General features: G+C 28.0%; 2 protein-coding genes and 1 long non-coding RNA gene across 5 annotated transcripts in view; 1 reads left to right on the forward strand and 2 right to left on the reverse strand.

Moving 5' to 3' along the window:
- The window catches only part of LOC148234164 (uncharacterized), an 83061-nt gene extending 71002 nt beyond the window's left edge, over nucleotides 1-12059 (forward strand). The window contains exon 2 of the long non-coding RNA XR_015809864.1: nucleotides 10743-12059. This is a non-coding gene — a long non-coding RNA (uncharacterized LOC148234164). The remainder of the gene's footprint in view (nucleotides 1-10742) is intronic.
- Nucleotides 1-13439, reverse strand: part of Nca (neurocalcin homolog) — a 174850-nt gene that overhangs the window by 130850 nt on the left and 30561 nt on the right. The gene's annotated exons all lie outside the window — the stretch shown is intronic.
- LOC148234162 (neuronal calcium sensor 2) overlaps nucleotides 1-13439 on the reverse strand; it is a 163031-nt gene that overhangs the window by 119113 nt on the left and 30479 nt on the right. The gene's annotated exons all lie outside the window — the stretch shown is intronic.

The raw sequence follows: 13439 nt of genomic DNA on the forward strand, positions 1-13439 counted from the left end.
AAATCGGGCGTGTTGGCTAAATAATCACTCGAAAAAATTCCTTTAGGTCGGCAATCAGCATTATCAGAATATTCTTTTGATTTGTCAAAAGTAATGAAAGTACAGACTTTACATTAAATCAAACATAATCAATGAAAGCACCTTAATTAACAAAATCAAAATTTGTTCAACAAGTTAGTATTTTTCATAAGATATATAATGAATTTATTTCTTTCCTTTCCCCTTTATGTTGTTGATTAGCTGAGAGGGCTTGAATATGTTAAAGATTTTGTGAATTATGCTTAATATTTTAAAGGTAGCTCGTGACTATTTTTTATCTAAAAATTATTACTGATAACAAACAAGTTGACGACCTTTGCTATATACTGAATATTCATATTTTTAATTAAAACTCTGGTCGATAGTATGCAAGCGTTACCAACATGAATGGCCATCGGTTTGTAATTGAATTGAAATAAATTGGTTGGAATTCTTTCTTGTATTTATTAAAAGAAAGGACGTCTATACCATATTCCTATTTTTACATAACTAAAAACACAGCATTATTATATTATTTATTTGATCTAAAAAAATCAATGAATAACTAATCTAGCCATATATGTGAAATGAATATTTATAGTATTTATTTTACTATATAATATTACATACATGTATACGCATCATACATATGCCTAGGCTTTTTTATTAGATATATGTATGTACATATATTTTATAAAAAAATAATAAAATTTCTGTTTGAGAGTAGTCTTTTTTACGATATGAAAAATACCTAGAGCCTCTAGGGATTTCGCATATAAAATACGAAATGTTTTTGCGAAGTTTAATGATTGCCGTGACTTTGTATTTTTTTATTTATATCTTCGTTCGACTAAAAAAATATTTATTCACTATGTTTTCCCAGCGATATTTATTTAATTAATTGTTAGAAAGTATTTTTTTTATGAGTCAAATATTTCCGATATCTCTATATACATTTTACACAAATATTTTTTCATATCAAACTTACATACATTGCTATTATTAATGCATATTAATGTATGCACAGAAAAAAAAATGTTACAATAAGATAACTTTACTTTGTATATGTAAAATTTTTAATATTAAATATTTTTCAGCTAGATCTCGATAGCCCATGTCAAATAGTAGTGGAAAAAACAGGATCTTACGCGAAGCGATTTTTTACGTTAGTGAAATGAAAAATGCGAAACGTTTATAAAATAACGGGTTTTGCTATGTAGTGAAAAGTTTAAAAGGGTTCCGTAACTAAATTTATTGTAAGGTCATGGTTTGTAAAAACAATGTCCCAGTGAATCATCACCTTATATTTGCAGAGAGTACGACCAGAAATACAAAGCTCTGTAAATAATGTAGCGTGAAAGTAATTATAATAAATTATAGTACGCATCACAACTATGCAAATACAGAGAATAATGTGTGCTATGTTGTAAACCATATTTAAGAACCGTGCCCATTTTAAATGAAAATTTATCATTACTATTACTTTTCTTGTAATAATAATAGATCCAACAAATATTTAATAAAATCCTGTGCTTTAAACTGCATAAAACTATTTAAGATAAGAAATAGTGGCATATAATATCACGTGTGCAATTAATATAACCTACGTCAGAAACAATGTATAATAGATATTATGATTTTGTAAGTAAAAAAATATATTTATAATATAAGGCCACTATTGGAAACAAGACAATTGTTAAATACATGGTCCAGACGGTTCTAATCAAATTGTATTTATATATTATTTATTTTTAAATTATAATATATTATATATATAAACATAACTATTATTATTGAACGTCAAAAAATGATCCATAACAGTATTTCGTTGATGCTAGTTCTTTTAATTATAGGACCAAAAAGTAATCAAAATCTTTGTTTGCTTGCAGAAAACATTTATTTACAAGTTCATATTGAATAATATTTTTTTTAAAAAAACCGTCATCTGTAGGCCAATTTTCAATTCCCTTTTCTAAGATTTTTTTCACTTCGTCAATATTTAATTTTTTTTATTAACGAATATTCTATCGACCTAAATAGCTGGCAATCAGACAGTGCGAGATCTGATGAATATAGGGGATAGGGTAAAACTTCTATCTCAAGCTCCCTTATTTTTAATTTAGTCAATTTTGCAGCATGAGGACTCGCGTTGGCATGATTAAGGAAAATTTAAGCACAAAATTCTAAAGCACATATTGCTTTAGAGGCTAAAGACGACATATCAATATAGCTTATAATGACTTTTAATGTTATATTATATATAAATGTTTATCGATATATCTTTTTATTCTAAATTGTTTTGCTAATATTGCTTTACAGAGTATTTTGCTCAACTCGTTTTGTGAGATTGTTGTAAATTTCGTACGAATTTATCAAATGAAAAACAACAACAGGAAAGAATACTTTTTTATGTGTATCACTTTATTGTTTTTCTAAGATGATTTATACTAGAGATTTTCATGCTAGTTTAGTCAACTAATTAAGAAAAATATTATAGAAGTAGGTATAAACTATTTCAATGTGAGAATTTTCACATTACAATGTATGTGTGTTCTTATGCGTGTACAAAAATATAGAGAAATAGAGAAACAACGAGCTTATTTATCACTATTTAACATAACTTTACACTCGGAGCAGAAAATTTCACTAGCTCCCGCGAGAAACAAAAAGCTAAAAAGAGAGAGGGGGCTCTCAATGTTGAAGCGGGTGGGTGGTCGGGGGGAAGTGCGCGGCGGCGAATTGTTGAGCAGCCATCATAATCCCCTTTTAATACTTTAACGTATTGAATAATTCCTCGCCTAACCGAGACAAATTACGGTAGACTACTCAAGGAATGACCGGAAAATGATGGGGGAAGAAAATGAAGGAAGGGAGGACAATGGAAATTGGCGTGTATGAACACAATGAGTATAATTTCACTAATACTATATCAAAGTTCGAAACACGACGAACTCTATATTTTTGTAATTTTATCGAATTAATAATTTATACTATAATTCTCAAGGTCTGTCATATTGTCTATCTTACTAAAAACTCGCCTAATGGAATACTCCGACGATATAAAAAATACACATAAAACGTTTGGCTGCGAGTTTTTAGGTCAAAGCATTTTATTTAGAAAAATTAATTTAGGTAGATTGATAATTATTTTCCAGTTCTTATTTCGTCTTTGATAATCTTTATAGACTAGCAATATTTTGTCTTCGACCATAATTATTATTAAGCCTAGAATAATTACAAAAATAAGCAATCACTAATGTATGCATATACCCAAGCAATGTAAATGGAGATTAAATCAATTTCTCGATTCAAGATTTAAAGCAATTGCATTATTTGACAAAATGATTGTAAAATAAGTGGATTACAGCTCTCTAATTCTCAAAAGACGTTCAACTTCATAATTAATTTGCAATGTTAAGGGATGAGTTATGAAAATATTTATTGAATTTGTTTATTCTCATACGCCATAGTTTCTTAGCGATTTTCCTCTTCCCTTCACACGGCTTCAATTCTTAATCATGTCAACAAATATGTTACTAGGTCGCTTTCATGTAAAAGAAATTAATAAATTAATTTAGAGATAAATGCTTCTCTTATAATTGTATTTAGCAATATGTGAAAACTACCATAATATTAAATAAGTCAATTTTCAGATAAAGCATTTCAAAATTTACATAATATATTATACATACATAAGAACAGTCGCCTATGGCTACATGAAAAATTCTGTGCTTTTTATGCTATATTGTAGACCGAATGTTTAGTAATGTAACCTCATTTTAACTCTTTTATTTAAATACATATATATACCGTCTTGCTAAAAAAATTATTTAATAATATTATGATTTAATGTGCTAAAAATATATTAAATGGTATTTCATTTTAACGAAGTACTTTGTCTCTGAGAAATTTAAAAATCGTTTTTGTACAATAATGATCTTATCCAAATGCTCTTATCACCAGGATATATTATTCAATAGCCTAATCTACAAATTCTCACAAATAAATCCCTCCATGTAGAGGTCTAATTGTTAAATGAAAAAGTGGTTTAATTGCTTAAAACACCGTCGGGTATACTTCAATATTTCCATTTGTTACACTTATAAAACTCTGAAATTATGTTTTAAGTGTGTGTGGTATTTGTTTCAGCTGTGAAACAAACATACTATAAAACAAAATATGTTACTTTAGACACGTAATCAAAGTGCAGTTATAGACATGCGATTGCTAAATATAATATAATATTAAACTATTGATTTATAAAAAATAGCAAATCGCTAGTTTATATATATTGTATGTTAAAGCAGCCGATTAAATACTAAAATATGCATGTTAATAATGACCTCATCTGCTATCGAAAATTCGTAGAACACAACATAAAACTTGTTTTTACTTTAGTACACTCATAATACATGCTGAAATTAATCTCATTTGTTATTTCATGAGCGACCTCGCACTTAAACTTATTACAGGCCTTGTTTTTTTTTTATTTCATAATCATAATAAAAACTACTATATTTATGATGTAAAGAAAAATCTGACGTGACCAAAACATAGCCTCCTGCTTTGTTAATTTTGTGTACATATTAATTCGACACTTTATATGTTATACACAAAAGTATGCGAAAACATATAAATCGATTTTTATTTATTCAAGATTTTATTTTAATATTCTATGCAAAAAATATTATAATAATATATGCAAAACGATCACGTAAATCTGACGAAAATGCCAACATTAAATTCATAATTTAAACGAGATTGTGCAAACATAATTTGTTATTGAATTGCTTTAATGAATTTTTTAACGGAAAAAGTAATTTTATTTAATTTTATATTTAAAATCTATAATATGATATTGGACTGAAGTTTAATTAACTATTAAACTTCATCATAACATTGAAAAATGATAAATATAGGAAGTTTTAATTATGTATTGAATAATGTTATATATAAATAATGTAATAATATAAATAATGCATACTTTTTTATATTACATTTAAACAATATTACTCATACAGAGTTTATTGTTAATAGGGTAGTAAAAATGTAAGGTTTTTTGTTGAGAACTAGTAAATTAATTAAAATGAATTTGATGCAATAATTTATTATAAGTTTATAAAATTTTACTTTTATTGTATTTTGTCTTGAACTAATAAATTTAATAATTTTTGTGTGTTCTTAAATTATAATTTAAATTTGATATTATTTAACAAGCTTAATTTTTTTAATTATTTATCTGATTTGTAATTTAAATAATTTAATACAGAAAAAACTTATTTTACTTATTATTAATATCAAAAAACCATTTTGACATACTTAACATTTGAATTACAATTAAAAATTATTAATACAAAAATATCCATAATTCAATTGAATTAGTAAGTATTTACGAAATGGACCTAAAATTCTTATTGATTATATCTACACTAGAGTCTCCAATTTGAGTAATCGAGTACTCGATACTCGAGTATACTTGTCTATTTTTCAAGTACTTGATAATCGAGTATTTTGAAAATTACTCGATTAATACTCGAAATTAAAAAAATTTGAAATATTTCAGAAACAAAAATAACTTTAACTCGGTCCGGTAAAGGTTAACGACTTGCTTTTATTTGGCGTTTATGCCCGAAGTCCCGAGTTAGAGCGGTTACTATCAGGTATAATTTTTTCATAGTTCCATAGTTGCATAGTTCCGGTCGTCGGCTATGTTAGTGGGTACGACGGAGAAATTTCTTTTGTGTTTTCTGTTCGACAGTCCCGACTTATCTAATTTATGGCAATGAACAATATGAAATATCAACAAAAAAAATTTAGGTTTTATGACTATGCAGTTGTAGCGTAAAGTGTTGTAAATTGTTTATACTGATCCCTCAGCTTAAAATATAAATCAAAACAATTGTGTGTTTTAAAGGCATTTAAAGTAAAGTCAGTTCTTTGCGAACCGTTTAGCTCTAGAGTGAAAGGGATTCACCCAAATACATCTTCGAAGGATATAGATTTAAATTCTTCGCATTAATCAGAAGGAGTAGAATATTGTATATTGTTAAGAAAAAAAATCTATTAAAGAAGAATTACAAAATGCTATTTTGTCAATAGTCGAAGGAAATAAGAGAAAAGCAGAGAAGTGAATGAAAGAAGAGAACATAAAAAGAGAGTTCAAAAAATTGTATATCTATAAAAAGCGAACAGATATAAATTAGAAGCCTTATCCAACGCGTTTATGACAATAAGACCAACATCAACAGCAACGGAAAGGGTTTTTTCCATAACAGGAATAATAAAACCAAAGGTTAGCAGTAATATTAAATTCGAGACACTTTTTGCATTATTGTTTTTAAAAAGTATGTTCGTGAAGTTAAAATAATTGTAAAAATTAACATACTAAGTATTTTATTTATTTATTTATATGTGCACGAATTTGAATAATAGTTATTTTGGTACATTTGGTAAATACTCGAAAGTACTCGAGTACTCGTGTATTTTAAAATTTTAATATTCGATACTCGAGTAGTTGACGGTTCGAGTAATTGGAGACTCTAATCTACACGCTCACAAACAATGAACGTTTAAATCAATGGAACGCGAAATGAAACATAAAATTTTAAGTTTATACATATAATATATAAAACATATCGATTTGATGCATCTTAATACAAAAAAACGACATTTAAAAAGCCAACAATAACAGCTAACGGGAAATTTGATTTAAAAAAACTATGTTAATTCCATTCGTGAAAATGTTCAATGCAGTATGTAAATACAGGAGTTTGTTTTTTGAATCTACTGGGACTTTATTATGTGACTAGGCGCAAATAAGCTTGGGAAATTCAGCAGATTTGCATCGAAGACTAACATTTGCATAGCTTTTGATGCTCGATATTGACAATACAAATGCGATTCCATAATGCAATCAGAGTGCAACAATATAAGGTAGTTCTCATTATTTTTTATTAAATTAAATTGAAATTTTGAAAGAAATCATAGATTCTAAATATTAAATATTAGTTGCTGCTCTAGAATCAAATGTCATAATAAGTTATTATAATTTAAAATAATGTAAGTACATATATTATATTAGGGTAGAAAACCTAGACAAATCAATAATAAGCAAATACATTTAGTTATAATTTAAACTATATAAGGCTTTTTATAAGTATAAGAGTGTTCTAACCGATTCTAAAAATGGATAATATATTAAAACTAATTAGGTACTACTTCAATTAATGAAGTGAATATTTAAATTTTATAATTGCTTCAAAAATATCTATAAATAGATCAACATGCTCTTAATTTAATGCGCTAATATTATTTAGATTACGTCAAAAATAATATTCTCAATTGCGTTATTAGAGCTTGTGAAAGATTAATTAAATCTATTTTAATAATTAATTAATATCTAGTGTTATTCAGTGTTCTATTTTAAATAAGAAAACATTTTCGTTCTAATTCTATTTGTATTAAATATCAATTTATTCGCATATTTTTTTAATTCTTTAATAGTTCGTTAATGTTTATGTTGAAATGTTCGTTTAAAAAAATTAATTAGTAAATAAAAAAAATATTCATACATACAGTGTGGTTTCAGCAGGGTTAGTGAATTTATATATCTAGATTCTAGGGTTATTAAATACATTGTTAATTAGTGTTTTACAATATGTACTACCTACTACAGTTTATACTAAGAAGTTCGTCTATTTTGCACGGATAACCTGCAAAGCGGTTAACATTAAGCGTAAGTGTCTTAACACGTACGCTGCACTGCTCTGTATAAATATGTACGAGGTAACTGCTGTATTAAAACGATTGTTTACTTGAAATAAATTAAAGTTTGCCACAAAATATTGAATTTTAGTTGATTAAAATATTTCCCTCGCTCGTAACTGTTCTCAGTGTGAGCTTACTATAAAATCGAGCTACTGCCTGAAATAATATATAACGCGGTAATAGAATCATAAATCTATATATGTATGTAAGTAATATACGACGAGAGCGAAACCCTTCAGCGCGTGGGCTCGGGATGAGTCGTCTGCGTTCCATTTTTGGAAAACAGCAGGGGCGGATCGGGCGCTTATATTCGCCGAGAGCCGCTTCTCTTAATGCGATCGAACCGTTCAAACAAAATCACATTGTTCCGTACATCTGGTAGCGATGACAACCGAGCTGCCAAATTTAATTTGCAGATCGACAAAGGGTGAGGTATTAAGCCGTTGACTTTAATAGCAGACACACAAATTTATTTTTACAAAATAAATCGACGTATATGTATTTTATAAATATATTCTTAATACTACAAAAATATTTAACTAATTAATATTCATATTTTCTGTGATATAAAATCATTGCGTAAAGTATGTTTTTTTGATTACTAAAATGACATTATACGAAAAATTAAAAGAAATAATATATTTTAAAAAACAGCGGTTATTTGCAGGCCTGTTAAATTTATCCAAGATTAAATTTAATACGGAACAATTTTTATCGTAGCATAATATTTTTTATATTTACTGTCGAGCTCCCAATAACAAAAAATTCGCATCATGATTGGTTATTCTTACTCCGCTAGTAGGTAATTAACATACTGGCGGTGTAAAAATAACCAATAACCAAAAAAAAAATAAACAGAATATTAAAAGGCAAACAACATTATCGATTTTGATAAACTATTTAAAGATACGCATTGTCTATCCCTAGCAAAAAAAATTGCTGGCAGTCTTAAAAAAACTGATGTGATGAGATTTACACAATACAAATGTAATTCGAGTTGCCGAAACAGATTAATAAATTAATTAGCACTAGATTCTGTAGGTTCAAAAGATAATTAGTCTGTTTTAAAATAAAAAAGACCGAAAGATAGGCAGACTATCTCGCAGATAACAAACTGTTCCAGGATGGGAACAGATGAAGATAGAAGGGTAGCCAAAAACAGAGCGCATATAGAGGAGGAATTTCATATCTGATTTGGTCTTTAGACTTCTTTTTTTCATAAGGTATTATATTATTTAATAGAGAAAGTAATATCATTATATTCTATAAGTTAATTGTTTACTTTGTTTAATCGGTTTAAGGCGAATGAGAATTCACTGGATTACGGTCTGATAAAAGAATATTTTATAATTGAATATTAACTGTACTAGATATATTTTTTATATGTCGTGTAGAATAAAAGGTAAGTGAAATTGTAGTTTGTAAGTTAATATATAAATTACAAAATAAAATAAAAATAACCATCGCTAAACACAACTACTTAGACTAAACGGCTTAAATCCTGAAGACAGTTCACTCAGGAACATTCAAATATTTAAAGCGCTTACCCTCAATAATTAAAAAAAAGCATTACTACATCGCAAATATTGCCGTTAAATGTATATCGTACGTGATAATAAGATGTGTAGAGAGATTAGCTTAAAGCACGTCCTTTACACACACACAAAAAATATTACATTGACAAGGCAAATTCGAGGGTGCAAGTCTCCACCCATTAAAGCTCCAATAGTCACGCAACGCCAAATGTTCTAATAAGAAACGGTCAGAAATAAACAAGATTGAGCCCCAAATCTTTGTAATTGGCAAGCAAGATATACTGCCGAATACTGCCATTTCTATTTGGATTTCCCTTCCGTCAACACTTAATAAAAACTTCCATCTGATATATAAGTTGAGCTACACCGTCCTTCGACAGAGAAAACCGAGAAAGCGGCGGCGTCCCTCTTCGTGGCAACTTTAGTCCAACTTCTAGTTACCCTTTATCTTCGGAGACGACTGGATTCTCTACAAGGCTACGATGATTCCATGTATACATACAATTTTAAACCAAATTAAATATGAATATAAATTAGAAATTACTTTGAAAACCATGCCATGTTTTTGAAAATATGAGAACAAGTAAGTTTTATTATTTTATCTAAAAAAATAAAATATTATGCATTTAACACATTGTCTATAGATGCTAATGTAAAAAAATTGAAAATAGATAACAATAAATATTTCAACAAGTTGAGATAAATATTTCTAATAAAAAAAATTATAAATATTCCTCAAAATTAAACTTGAAACGCTCATATATCCAAAATATGATATTTGCAATTACTAAGGTTTTACCTTAACTGTGGGATTTGTCTATGATACATATTAAATTTCAGATTATTACAGATAGGTATAAGTTTAATCTGTTATATGTTTATATAAATACACAAACTTATTTATTTGATAACATTTATTATTAGAATTTTTTTATTAAATAATTTTAAGCTATAGTTAAAAATACCGTCAATATAGAATTATGAAATAATAATGACATCTATTGACTGAATTAAAAACTAGTTTACCTTAATATAAAATGATTTTTTTTTAATTTTTTGCACTTTTATCACTCAACGAATTATTTGCACGAAAAGCGGCCCGGTAATGACAAAGAGCAAATTCGCCGGTGCGAAATCAATATTAACACGGATGCCTTCGGGCAACGCGGATAAACGTTTAGCGACAGTTACAATTTTTTGTATTTTGCAGAACAGGCGTAATACACTTTTCATTAGATTTTATTTATTATTTTTAGTGCAATTCTTTATATAATCAACCAGATTCGGATCGGATTCTTACTTAGACTCTACACATATTGGTCTGCGAATACAGGATATCATGTGATAGTAGTAGTTCTACTACTATCACCTCATGTGATAGTAGTAGAGCTGCATCGTCTGTGAATATAGCCATTGTGGTAGAGTGGAAATATCATTAACACTTTACCGACCGGCAGTTTCACTACCAGACTTACGCTAAATACCGGCACCTTTTCGCAAATCTTCGCGAATTTTACCTTTTTTATTTAAATTTATGTATTTTTTGATACGGTCCGAATATTTAGTTGAATTTTTCTAAACATGTTAAAAATGTATCAATGCATCAATTTAAGTCATTATTAGGTGGTTCTCAACATGTGGATCGCCGGAAATAAAAATGAATTATTACATTTCCTTATTATTAGATTTTTAAAATGATTATCTTGATTTTAAAATTATAAAAATGAATAACCTAGAAATTTAAATAAAAATAATTTAAATTGAGTCATCCAGCGGTTCTCAAACTTTTTTAAATTTAAAAAAACTTTTTTCAAGCACACTTTTTTTTCGTATTGTGATATTTTGTGCAAATGATTATCTACAAAAATGAGAAATGACATTTTTACTAATATGAGTTTACTGATATATAATTCAATTGCAATAAAATATTCACTCACCATTGTAATTCGCTCCATCGTAATGCGAAATCTTCCAGGCACATACACAGATATTGTACATTGTCTTTCACGTGTAAATCACTTTTCACAATAACTATTTATATAATGCAAGTTTAAAGTGCACTCACCATTATAAATTTCTCCACACTAATACGGAATATTTCAGGTACACACTTTATTATTATTCAATGTCTTTCCCTTGTAATTCACTTTTCACAATATTTAATTCTAAAATAATACCAATACGAATTATCAAAAAAATAAAATTCAAAATTCACAAACGTTATTTTTATTATTTACCTAGTAATGTTTCTTCAAATGATACGAGGAGAAACATTCACCAACATGTAAAGCTACTTTACATTCTTTGCACATGTAAACAGAATCTTTTCTTATTTTATGTGCGATACAAACTATGCATCTTCTTCTTTTACGCTCATTAGTAGATGATATCCTGACTAATTGGTTTTAAACTGCCTGAAAGCCTTTGAAATGAGGGAGCAGTGGCGAATTTGGATGTCGGTTGTGAATTTTCAGACATTTCTGAAATTGTTGGTGTTTCTGTTTCTGGTGTTTTTTCCTCTATCCAATATTTTGCTATTTTCATTAAATAATCATAAAACTTTATATTGCTGTTTGAATTTACACTTCTATACACTGTAAATGCATTGAATAATGCACAGTTAAATAAATACATGGCCACTTTTTTCGTCCATGTTTTAGTTTTACGATATATTGGATAGTACGAAAGGTATTGATCAGCCCGATCTACTCCCTTCATGTATTTATTGTAATCAATTATACAAATTGGTTTTTTTATACGCAGCCCAGTTCTTCTGTCAGTTTTTTCAGTGTTTACAATATTTGTATTATGGATTGTTGATATCATTCGAATATCTCTACTCTTTACTGTTTTCCACAATTGTAATAAAATTTCCCCGTTTCGCTTATATTTACTTTCAAATATTCGTAGTTTAGCCTTTTTTAGAATATCCGGTAAGCCCCACATATTCTTATTTTTTTCTTGTATAATAATTTTAACTTCTTGTTTGTACTTATTCCAAGTTTGAGCACGGTATCTATTTGTTTCTTCTGCAATAATGCGGAACAGGTCATCACCGATAAATTTTTCGGCGATTTCTTCAGGGCGCGTGATATCAACATCAAAAGTTGCTCCCGACAATCCTTCAAATGGCTGGTTATGCCTAGGTGTATCAGTTTCACATCAATCTAATGGAATATCATCATCCTCAGTATCTTCTCCATCGCTAATAGGCATCATTACTCGAGGACGATTTCTTTCATGAACAATCGAATTTGTATCACTATCACTAAAGTTTTCGTTATCACTGGGAATATTTGAATCATTTCCGCGTAATTTTCCTCTACAAAACTATCTCGATTTACACGACAGCGTTAGCTAAACTGAATTATTATTCATATTTTTTTAAGTGCATCATATTATTTCTTATCTCAAAAGAAATTCCCAATTTCAAAAAAAGAGTCACTTCTGAGAATCACTTCCAGTAAATCGGTGCTATCTCGTGATAGATAAAATTCACTCAATAAAATAAACGGTCGAAATTTCCAAATTACAGGACAGAAAAAATACGATATAATCTCGCTAATCTGTCAATTTATAAATTCGGGAAACCGGTACTATCTAATAGATTAACTCACAAAAAATGTTAGTGTACTTAAAAAAATGCAAAGTAGAAAGAATTTACAAAATATATTTGATATAAATATATATTTTTTAAATGGATTTTCGAATTTGTATAGATAAACAGTACCTGATTATATTATAAGACACAAGTAAAGAAATACAAAGGCAGCTCAATTATATTTAAACTATATCTTTATTATATATGATTTTGTTGTTAATTTTTACTGATAACACTGGGAAGAAGTCGAGAATATTTGGGAGCATTTGAAGAAGAGATTGATAAAATCGAAATAACCACTAAAAAAGAGCTAATCGAGAAGGTGATTCGAGAATAGAATCATACTTTGAACCTTCAAAAATTAAACAACGTTTATAAAGTAAATTCAGGCACTTATTTAATCTAAAGAAGGACATACAAAATATTTTAAATATAGTCCCGAATTGCATAGTGAAAAATATTTTTATTTTTGTTTTGAATTAAAAAAATAGAATTTATGACTTCTCACGACTAAATTA

This window comes from Plectrocnemia conspersa, unplaced genomic scaffold (genome assembly GCF_051122295.1).
Source record: "Plectrocnemia conspersa isolate PC_06_02 unplaced genomic scaffold, ASM5112229v1 ptg000006l, whole genome shotgun sequence".
In the NCBI taxonomy this organism is placed as follows: domain Eukaryota; kingdom Metazoa; phylum Arthropoda; class Insecta; order Trichoptera; family Polycentropodidae; genus Plectrocnemia; species Plectrocnemia conspersa.